Consider the following 10,999-nt stretch of genomic DNA (forward strand, 5'->3'; position numbering starts at 1 on the left):
GGGCGGAGCCACAGGCGGAGCCAACAGCAACATCAACACAACAACAGTAACAGTGAGTAAATACAATAATATAAGCAACAGCCATACGTGGCACACCACACAGTGCTAACCATCGTGCCGCCCCAGAAAAGGGATTAATCTATCAGATGAATGCTAGCTGAACCCGGGGCCAGCGAAATGCCATTTTGGAACCTGACACAAAGCTGAGGCTACGAATCACAGGGCAGTCTTTCAATTCTAAGGCTTTTCAATGCTAGTTTCACAACAGATGTACCAACATCTCAACAGACCAATGCAAAAACCTACAAAACTTAAAAAACATTTTTTTTTACAGTATCCAATTATTTGTTTTTCCAGTTAAGGGGCAATTTTAGCGTGACCAATCCACCTAACCTGCACATCTTTGGGTTGTGGGGGAAACCCACGCAGACATGGGGAGAATGTGCAAACTCCACACAGACAGTCACCCACGGTTCAAACCCGGGTCCTCAGTGCCGTAGTCCCAGTACTAAACACTGCGCCACTTGCCGCCCCTAAAAACAACCTACAAAACTTACCGGAGAAGGAAAAGTGATACTGCGGAACGTGCATGATCAGGAATTAGTGCCATCTGTGAATGACAAACAACTTGATCTATGTTGTGATCATTAAATAATTGTGACAGATGGTATCATATAAAATAGTCTAATATTTCAAAAAACTTGCAGAACTCAGGAGCAAATGTTGTCTTGGTGCTTAACTTGCAAACTACATACCATTTTTTCCCAAATTTATTCGTTGACGATTAACTCAGGATCTGTTGTCAAAAACAATTATTTCGCAGTGCTCTTGGAGATGTCAAAGGAAACACAAGTGATACATAATGAACCTCCACAACTGCCACTGTGACAAGACCAATTGTGTAGCGAAGAAATGGAAAGTTCTCATTGTAAAATGCCATAGTTTGTAGAACAACAGCAAATTATCAGAGCTCCAAATACTGACACTTTCTGAGAATGCTGATGCAGTTCTTGCTGCTAAGATTAATTTAATTGCAACTGTACCCAGCCAAATTGGCTTATGAGATATGGTACACACAGGGCAACTATCTGGATTCATGAGGACCTCTTCTTGCTTTCAAAGATGACATATTTGTATCACTTGTAAAAAATGGACTCCATGAATTAGTGTGGATGAGGTGGGGGGGGGAAGGATCCTTACCCAATGATAGAAACCTGTTTTCGTTTAAACCTTTCATCGAACTCCAGCCTCAAATACTCAAATGCTGAAGAAGCTGAAATAAGAGCCTGCCAAAGATGGTCTCTGGAAACTATTACCATTCATAATCGTAGATACAGAGCATCAGCATACCAAGCATAAACTGGGAAACAAAGTTGACACATCCTAACCTCCAATATGGTATGATTCTTTACCAAAAATCCATTGACATATTAGGAACTTCAATCTCAGCCAATATGTTGAAGAACCCCCACGCTTTTACAGCACTCTAGACATCTTATCACATCCTATCTAGCTTGTGTTAAAATTCCTCAAGTGGCACCTGTAATCAGAGGCCACCAAGCTGTTGTAGCAGAAATCTATTTGGGTGTCAAGGTTAATAAAAAGAAACCCCCAAGACAGATGTACTTCTACAGAAAGGATGGGCACAACCCTCACCCAAATCATATCAAGCTTTGACACAGATAGTGCTGCACTATTGAAACTAAAGAGATTCGAACAAAGCACATAGCCCTGATGAATATCAGTTAGTGAAATACATGAGGAAGGAATGTGCTGAAGAACAAGCACCACCATTTAGTTAAGTATATTACTAATATCAAAAAAGGAAGGGGTTTATTGGTAGATTGATTAACCGCTAAAGTCTATTTTTGGAAAAGGGACTCCTTGCAAACTATACTGATTTAATTTCTATCTGTTTCCTGTGAAATATTAGAGCATATAATTTCTCATCATATAATGGCCCATGTAGAAGAACATAACATGAAAACACACAGAATGGATTTTTGAAAACACCTTCTGCGAGATGCAAATTGTAAACACTGTGTAAGCGATCATAATTTGACCAAGAACCTGGAGCACATATCAAAATGCAATACCACACTTTACATTTGATTCTGTGGCTCACCACCAAAAGCTCCTGTGTAAAATCAATCATTATGGAATAAGAGGTGAAACCCTAGAATGGATAGAAACATGGCTAACCTAGAGATGTCAATGTGCTGTTGCAGTAAAGAAATGGAAAATTCTCATAGTAAGATGTCATAGATTGTAAAGCAACAACAAATTATCAGAACTCCAGATACTGACACATTCTGAGAATGCTGATGGGGTTTTTGCTGCTGAGATTAATTTAATTGGAGAGATCAGTTTGTATCCACTACAGTTTAGAAAAGTAAGAGGCAACTTGATCAAAACCTTTAAAATGCTGAGGCGTATTGACAAGGTGGACATAGAGAGGATGTTTTCTCTTGTCAAATCTAGAACTAGGGGTCACTATATGAAAATAACAAGTCGCTCATTTAAGACAGAGATGGTAAGAAATCTTTTCTCAGAGGTTCATGAGTCTCTGGAACTCTTTGAATATTTTTAAAGCAAAGTGAGATCGATTCTTGATAAGCAAGGGAGTGAAAGGTTATCAAGGATAATCAGAAATGTGGGGTTGAGGTTACAATTAGGTCAGCCATGATCTTACTGAATGATGGAGTAGGCTCGAGGGGCTGAGTGGCCTACCCCTGCTCCCAGTTTATATGTTCACATGTTTGTTTGTTATGATCCTGATGGGATACCCTCAAATTGTTATGCTCCTGGGTGAGGAGGGATGAACCAGCTCCTCCTTTTAATTCAACCTCCTCAGTTGGTTGCAACAAGTTAATTTAAAAAGGACCCATTCCCTTGGAGATACCTTTTCCCAGTCCAAATGCGTTTATGCTTTAAAAGTAGCCAATTTAACCAGGCTTACTTTAGTTAAAGAAAGAGTGTGTTTATTACTAAAATGTGAGAAAAATAATAAAAATACATGCATATGCACACAGATTAGAAATGAGAAATTAATCAAAGAATAAAAGTGAAAATTGATGCACAAATCAGACTTTGGCTTGTCCATGAGGAGTAGATGGTGAAAAGTTGCAGCTGTTGAGTTGGGTGATTCTGGTAGCACTGACTTCAGCAGTTGAGCAGATGGTTTGGAGATTCTTGGTTCTGCAGGTTAGCTGAAAGGAGTTGACTTTCGTCCTTTTCAACTGTGGCTTTGCTGACTTGACTTGCTTCCAGTGATCAGAGAGAGACTTTACCTTCTGGTGTACGTGCCTTGTAAATTTCTTCTGCAGCTGTCTTCACAACACACATAGGTACAGTGGAACTAGATCACCAGACTAGCAGACCGAGACCAGAGTTGGAATTGGTTCTTAAACCTTTTTCTTTTGTATTCTTAGAAGGGGCAAAACACAAATTATATCCCATGTCTGGGATATAATTCACAGGAGATGGTTTCCGCTGAGATGGTAAGCAGCTTCCATTATCTCCTCAGGAGATTACTGTTCAGCTTTTGCATTTCATCTCTTCCTTTGAGGAGTGTAGCCACCGAAGTTGGCCACTGCCCGACACAAAATGGAGAATTGAAATGCATGCAGGGAAAACAGGACAATATAAGGAAAACAGGCAGGCTGCAGAATCTCCCTGTGTATTCTGTCTGCAGAGAAACCAGACAGCACTGAAACTAACAGTTGTGCATATTAATTGAGCGGTTCCCGGTGATTCCCAGGCACAATGGACACAATCGAGAATAACAAAGGTCAAGCCAGACTCTTAAGCTCCAGCAGGAGTCCTGGACAGTATGTTACAAACAGCCCCAAGAACCGCCCAGCGATCGGGAAACAGCCCCGTATTGGGGAATTCAAACCAATCGATTGGTATGAGGTCCAATCGATTGCAAGCAGGTATAGGGTCCGCCCAGATGGGCACGAAGCCCCTGTGACCTATAAAGGGCAGATCCCAAGTTCGCTCTCTCTCTTAGCCGGTCTCCCAGCAGAACACCTTTGGAGCAGCTCTCTAAGAACTTGACCGTGAGAAGGAGAGGCCTGGCCAACAGCTACACCGACAAGTAAATGTCAACCAACGCACGCTACGAGAATAGACACTCCTGACCCCTTAGCCCGTACCAACTGGGAAGCCTGCAGTCTCAGGACAGAACAAAAGGCCATTGTTCCCTGATCCAGTGTGTTCCCTTATCGAAGATAAGTATTGGCTTATAGTGATAGGAATAGTTTAGTCCGTTAGTATTAGTTGCATGAGTATCGATTTACTGTGTAATAATAAATGTATTTGATTGAACCTTACTAACTGGTGTATTGAGTCATTGATCTGAACTTGAACTTGAACCTCTTGGCGGTATCATAAGGATACCTGGCGACTCTAGAGCGAAGGAATAAAACAGAGCCAATTGAGTGTTAAGCACACTCACCAGAACGAGCAACAGGTGTGTCTGAAAAAGGGTGGAAAATCCCTTTGTCTCTCTCGGAACTGAGTATAATCCGTATAGAAGCTCCAGCAAGTGGTTACTTTGCAGCCTCAGCCAGCTTTTGTTTGTATGTCCTTTTAAAAAAAAAACACATGTCTTATTTAAAAGTTCAATATGCCTGTACATAATTTGGGGCTATGATCCGTTGTCATGACACTGTGCTAGTTCTCTCCAAGAGCATCTCACCTAGACCCACCCCCCAACCTTTTCCTGTAGCACTGCAATATTGTTCTCTTCAGATAATTATCAAATTCACTGCTTCGAGTGAATCTTTCTGCTTCACACTCTCAGGCAGTGCATTCCAGGTCCGAACTACTCACTGTGTAAAAATGTTTTTCCTCATGTTGCCATTGCTTCTTTTGACAATTACCTTTAATCTGTGCCCTCTGCTTCTTGATCCTTCCACAGTGCAAACAGTTTCTCCCTATCTACTGTGTCCAGACCTATCATGATTTTGAACACATTTATCAAATTGCCTCTTCCTTGAGGAGAATAATCAGTTTCTCCAATCTATCCACATAACTGAAGCTCCTCATCCGTGCAACCATTCACATGAATCTTTTCTGCACCCTCCTCAATGCCTTCACATCCTTCCGAAAGTGTGGTGCCCAGAACTGGACACGATTCTCCATTTGAGGTTGGGCCAATGTTTTATGCAAGTTTATCATAATGGCCCTTGTTTTGTGCTCTGTGATGCAATTGCGCAAGTCCAGGCTCCCATACATTTTATTAGCCACTTTCTGAACCTGTCCTGCCATCTTCAATGGTTTATGTGCATATACCCCCAGGTCCCTCTACTCCTGTACAAATTGCAGGATTTTACAAATGTAATCCTTATTTTAAAATGCCTCCCGTGATTTTTTTTCTACCAAAATAAATTACTTCACATTTCTATGCATTCAATTTAATCTGCCATTTATTCCCTCAGAGGATGTGGGTATCGCTGGCTCAGCCTACCTACATTTATTGTCCTTGAGAAGATGGTTTTGAGCTTCCTTCTTGAGCTGCTATTTAAATGGTTTGACACAACTGAGTGGCTTCCTCGGCCATTTCAGAGCCTATTGAACGAAACTATGTCCTTTTGAAATTTCACAATTCACCTTGCATTACTTTGCAGAGAAGTGGAAATAATGTTCATGCTTGAATTTCAAACTCATGGAAGTTTTTTCTTTTGCACTTTTCAAAGCAGGAATGATGCTTTCCACTGAGCACAAACAAGAAGAAGAGAGCTGTTTTTATATGGTACAATTTATATTCTCAGGATGCCCCAAAGCTCTTTACAGCCATTCAATTTTTTTTGCAGTGTAATCACAGTTCGGCAGGCAGGTAAGCTGTAGTCACTGAAGAGAATTGTTTTCTTTGTTTCATAATAGGTTTGTAGAAGTGTTGAGTAGATTATGTAAACTATTGCCAAGCATGATGACGCTATTCCATAATTAGCAGGCTTAGGATTTTTGCCGGGCTTTAAGATGCTGAGTGGTCGCCATAGTTGCAAATGGGATTTACATTTCCACTTTGGTTCATGGTACTGTTCAATAGCACTTTTGTTATACAGATGCTTCTTTCCTCTTGCTTTCACATCACTCTAACTCAGGCTTGTCCAACCTTTTTCAACAGAGAAGTGGGGGTGGGATTGGGGGTAAGGGCATGGGAGCACATTTCCATTTTTATTCAGGGGCCGATGAGCAAATTTCAGAAAGATAAGGTTCGGCACAATATTAAACATGAACTTTTTTTAAAAGTTGAGGTGTGAAGAAAAGAAACAACTTGCTGAGCAAAAATAACAAAAAGTGTAATTAATAAAAATGACCATTAGAGTGTGAGAGGGCCAGAGTTTGTGTATGTATCTGGCTCGCTCCTAGGCTCAGTGTGATCGTTCACTTACCCTTACTCACTGTAAGTGGGTGTGAAGATGTGTTGGTGTGTGGGGGTGAAGGAGAACCCTGAAGCTGTGTGCGAGCCAGACGCTCTCTCTCTCTCTCTCTTACACACACTCTCTGGGCGCAGGCAGGAGCAGGGAATCTATCAGGAGCTAAAAGGTCAGAAACCCACCCAGCGTAAAAACGGGTTGCAATTCTTCTAATCCCGGGTTGGTTTACCCGCTGCCTGGTGGTATGAACGCAATTTGCATTCATTTGCATTCCATGAATGCTCATTAAAATGGCTGCATGCTGGAATCTCACCAGACCTTCCAATCTTGCGTTACACCAGAAGGAAATTATATTGGCTTCAAACCCATTTGAAAAAGTGCGGTGTACACAAGGCAGACCTAAGTTTGCTCCAGACTTCGAGGTGTGTTCAGCATACATAGCAAAGCTGCCATTGCACTGCAGATCTCCTGTTGCACTGAATGCCTCTCTGCTGAGGCAGACTGGTTTGTGCCCTCCAACTCCATGTCGAGCTGATCCTTATGGACAGAACTATGCTGCAGGACTCATGGACCCTCCAGTTAGACCGACTCTGACAAGTGCTGTGCCCGAGGTAGTGGACTGTAGGGTCTTTTGCTCCCAATGCTTGACACCATTGTCTGTATAGACAGTACTGTGCTGCAGGACCTATATACCATCCACTTTGATTAAAGTTCGACTGGGGTTGGGGTGCAAGGTGAGTGTGGGCCTGACAAGCACAAAGGGCAATGGGGACGGAGAGCTGTGCAAGGGCAAGGGCGAGGAAGGACAAGGGGACATGATGGAAGACAGAGGAGCAGGAAGATGGAGGAGGATGATGAACAATGAAAGGCAGAGGGAAGACCAAAGGGTAACCCTCGACAAGGTTGCATTAAATGCTGATAAAGAAGTGGGTCAAAGGGATAGCAAATTACTTAGTGGAGGGAAATGCATACAGTCTCTGGAGTGGAGATGAGCAGGGATCACAGTCAATGTCTCTGGGCTTAGCGGTACTGATGATGGTTACTGGGAGTATCTGAGGCCTGTAGATAGAGAACATATAGCATGGGGCGGGATGGGGTGGGGGGGGGGGGGGGGTGTGATGCTTTCATAGAGGGGGGGTTAACCTCTGGTCACTAATGTGCAGTCTCCAGATGGGGTGAGTAGAGGTCCATGTGGGGCATGGGCACTTTGCAGGTGATGGGCTCACATGGAGGGGGTGGGGAGGAGCCCAATGGCCACCATCGTGATGATGAGATCCAATATTAGTGGGGAGGCTGGAGTATAACGCGTTAGTTTTACCTGCGCGTCATGAGGCTTCAGGTAAATTGGAGGAACACAGACAGTGAGAGATGGAGGGTTGAACTCCGTCCTGAAGTGCAGGTGTAGCAGCACCACCTTCAGGCCCCAGAACAATGGCATTGTGCAAAATGTAAGTAAGATCAGTTCTTTTGGGAGGGGGATGAGGCAGTACGAGAAGACCGCTAAGTTGGGATGCATACTCACTTGTTGATACCACTACAGTGGATAAGATACAGATGAGTTACAAAAGAGCGAGACCTTTTACCCAGAAAGCAACTGAAAGCCATTCCTTTCATTTAGTGCTATTAAAAGGATAGACAGAACTCACAAGCCTCAATTCAAAGGCCAGAATGCAGCTTTGGCGAGTGAAGGCAATAGTGAAGGGGGCACAGGTGCATCATATCTGCCATCCCAACAGTGATGAGAAGGCATGGGCTGACAATGAATGCCATTTGTCAGTGGCCAAATAGATTCCACTTGACAGTGAGCAATTTAAAGGTCATATTTATGTCATTTTAAGGTTTGGCATGCAGAGCTACTTTGATTTAATCATTTAATTCACAACTTATGACTCGCCACAGAGATCCAGAAGTCACAACTCTGGAGTGGAATGTTGATCACCCCTATGTGTGTGCTCAGGGTAAGACTGCATCAAGCACAATGCAACCAAGGTGTCAAAAGCTGTGCAGCCCCTCATCCCCCATATGTCACTCACTCACAGCTTCACTTTCCACACTCTTTAACATTGTTGTCTTCGATATTTACATTCAGATAGAAGGCAACAAAGCTAATGGAACCAGGGCTCAATGCTGTGATTCTCAGAGTCCTCATTCAATGGAGGAAGCGAAGGATGGAGAGGTGCCGGCACATGCAGTTCCAGTAGGAGGCATCACCTGGGGGACATGGTCAACGGGACCCTGAGCATTAACAGGAGGGTGTGGATGAGAGACCCAGACAGTGGAGGTGACTGACCACACCAAAGGTTTATCGTCAAAGAGTCTCCTACTAACAAGTGAGTGCTGGGCACGCCTGCGATTATTTAGAGACCCCACACATCACATATGCCACATACTTCTTGAGGGCCTGACGCCATATGGAGGTTAATAATTTTTAAATAATCTTTATTGTCTTACATTAACACTGCAATGAAGTTACTGTGAAAAGCCCCTAGTCGCCACTATCCGGCACATGTTCGGGTAAACAGGGAAAATTCAGAATGTCCAAATTACCTAACAGCACGTCTTTTGGGACTTGTGGGCGTTAACCTGAGCACCCGGAGGAAACCCACGCACACACAGGGAGAACGTGCAGACATCGCACAGACAGTGACCCAAGCTGGGAATCGAACCTGGGACCCTGGAGCTGTGATGCAACAGCGCTACCCTCTGTGCTACTGAGGCTTCCCCCTGCCAGTGGCTTTGAAGTTGACAGCAGCACTCAATTCTGTTGCCTCTGGGTCTTTCTAGGATCAACAGGGGACCTCTGCAGCATCTTGCAGTTCGCAGCAAATTGTTGTATAAAAATGGCGACCAATGCCCTTTTCTGGAAGGCCCATCATTATGTCAGGTTTGCTCTGGATGAGGATAGTCAGGCTGCAAGGTTCACCAGCTTTGCTTCATCTCTGGCTTCCAAAGTGTGCAGTGTGCAATAGACTGCAGCAACGTGGCTGTACGAGCTCCATAGCAGCAGCCCTTAATGTCTTTAGACCGCAAGGGCCACTCTTCCAACAATGTGCGACTGCTTGTGAGACCATCAGAATCACTTGTGTGCATGGTACCCTGGGAGTTGCCATGAACCCTACACCCTCAGTCACTCCCAGGTGCCTGAGATTTTCAAGGGGTCAGAACATCTGCAGTAATGGTTGTGTAAGGGCTACCCACTGAAACACTGGCTAATGACTTTTGTGCGTTGGTCTCAAACTGGTGCCGAGGAAAATCCAATGCTGCTCAGAATTCCACACATTCCCTTAGCAGTCCACAGGGCTTCTGAGGATGCACTTCAGATACTTGGATCACTCAGGTGGCTCTCTGCATCACACACTGGAAAGGATTCCCGTATAATCCTAACTTTCTGTGTCCTTCACAATCTGGCTATGCAAACAAGTTAGGCCCTGCCAGAGGGTGAACGGGAGGAGGATGAGAGCTCATCAGAAGATGAAGATGCGAAGATGCTGGATGCTGAAAGGGCTGTTGAGGGACAGTTTGAGCACACTGATGCCACGGAGGAAGGAAAATGTGGGAGATCTCCCATGATGCTTTAATTGCTGACAGGTTCCTGGAAGAGTAAAGTTACATGAGGTCATCTGAAAACATTTCCCCTCGCCCTCCAAATAAATCCCTGTCATCTCAGGGGCTAGCTGAACCATTGCTGAGAGAACGAGTCCTGAATTCACACTTGTAAGTTCAGATCTCATGACTTGCTAGGCTTTGATCTTAACTTTGGTCAGCGGTGACCAATTAATGCATTCACTCTGTCAACTTAAAGTTTAGTGAGGAATGACATTGATGTGAGACAAGGTTTAGTGCTTTCAATGTCATTTAATGATGCAAACAGTTACGTGATTGAGATGCAGACCAGCTAGGGATCTCATCCTAAAGAGCTGGGGCTGGATTCTCCGATCCTCAGGCTATGTCCTGATGCCGGCGTGGGATTGGTGGCCTTTTACGACCGAAAATTTGGCGCAAAGCAGTCACTGATCCTTTGTTTGGCGGGGGGCTAGCAGGAAGGCAGCACAGAGCACCTGGCTGTAGCTGCTGATCTGGCTCAGAGAATTGCCAGGTCCGTGGCCAAACATGCACACGGTGGCGGCATGCAGCAACTGTGCTGTGCAACATGGCACTGCCTGCGTGCGGACCCGGCCTGAAAAATAGTGCCTCCCCTTTGGCTGGGCCGCGAGCCCCGGACCAACCCCCAACAGTGCCCTCAGCCCCTGACAAAAACCCCTTGCCCATGGATCGGCTCTCCGCTGACTGTGGCGAGTTCCCGACAGGTAAGACCATGAGAGACGCTCGCCGTCGTGAACTCGGCCGGTCAGGGGCGGAGCATCGGTGGGTGGGCCTCAGGCAATGTTCTGAGGTTGTCGATACAGTCTAGGAGTATGCCGCTTTGGAGAGGGAGGAGCATTGCAAAAGCGGTGCCGCCCCCGATTTTGTTGGAAACGGGGATTCTCTGTGTGGTGAATTATAAACACTAATAATCTACACTGTATTGTACAACATGTGTTGAGCCTGTACCTTGTATCAGATCATGTGTAGTTGCTCAGCTCTACGCATAGGGGGAGATGAGGAGCTTGTAC

The sequence above is a fragment of the Scyliorhinus canicula genome, chromosome 7 (assembly GCF_902713615.1).
Source record: "Scyliorhinus canicula chromosome 7, sScyCan1.1, whole genome shotgun sequence".
Lineage (NCBI taxonomy): Eukaryota > Metazoa > Chordata > Chondrichthyes > Carcharhiniformes > Scyliorhinidae > Scyliorhinus > Scyliorhinus canicula.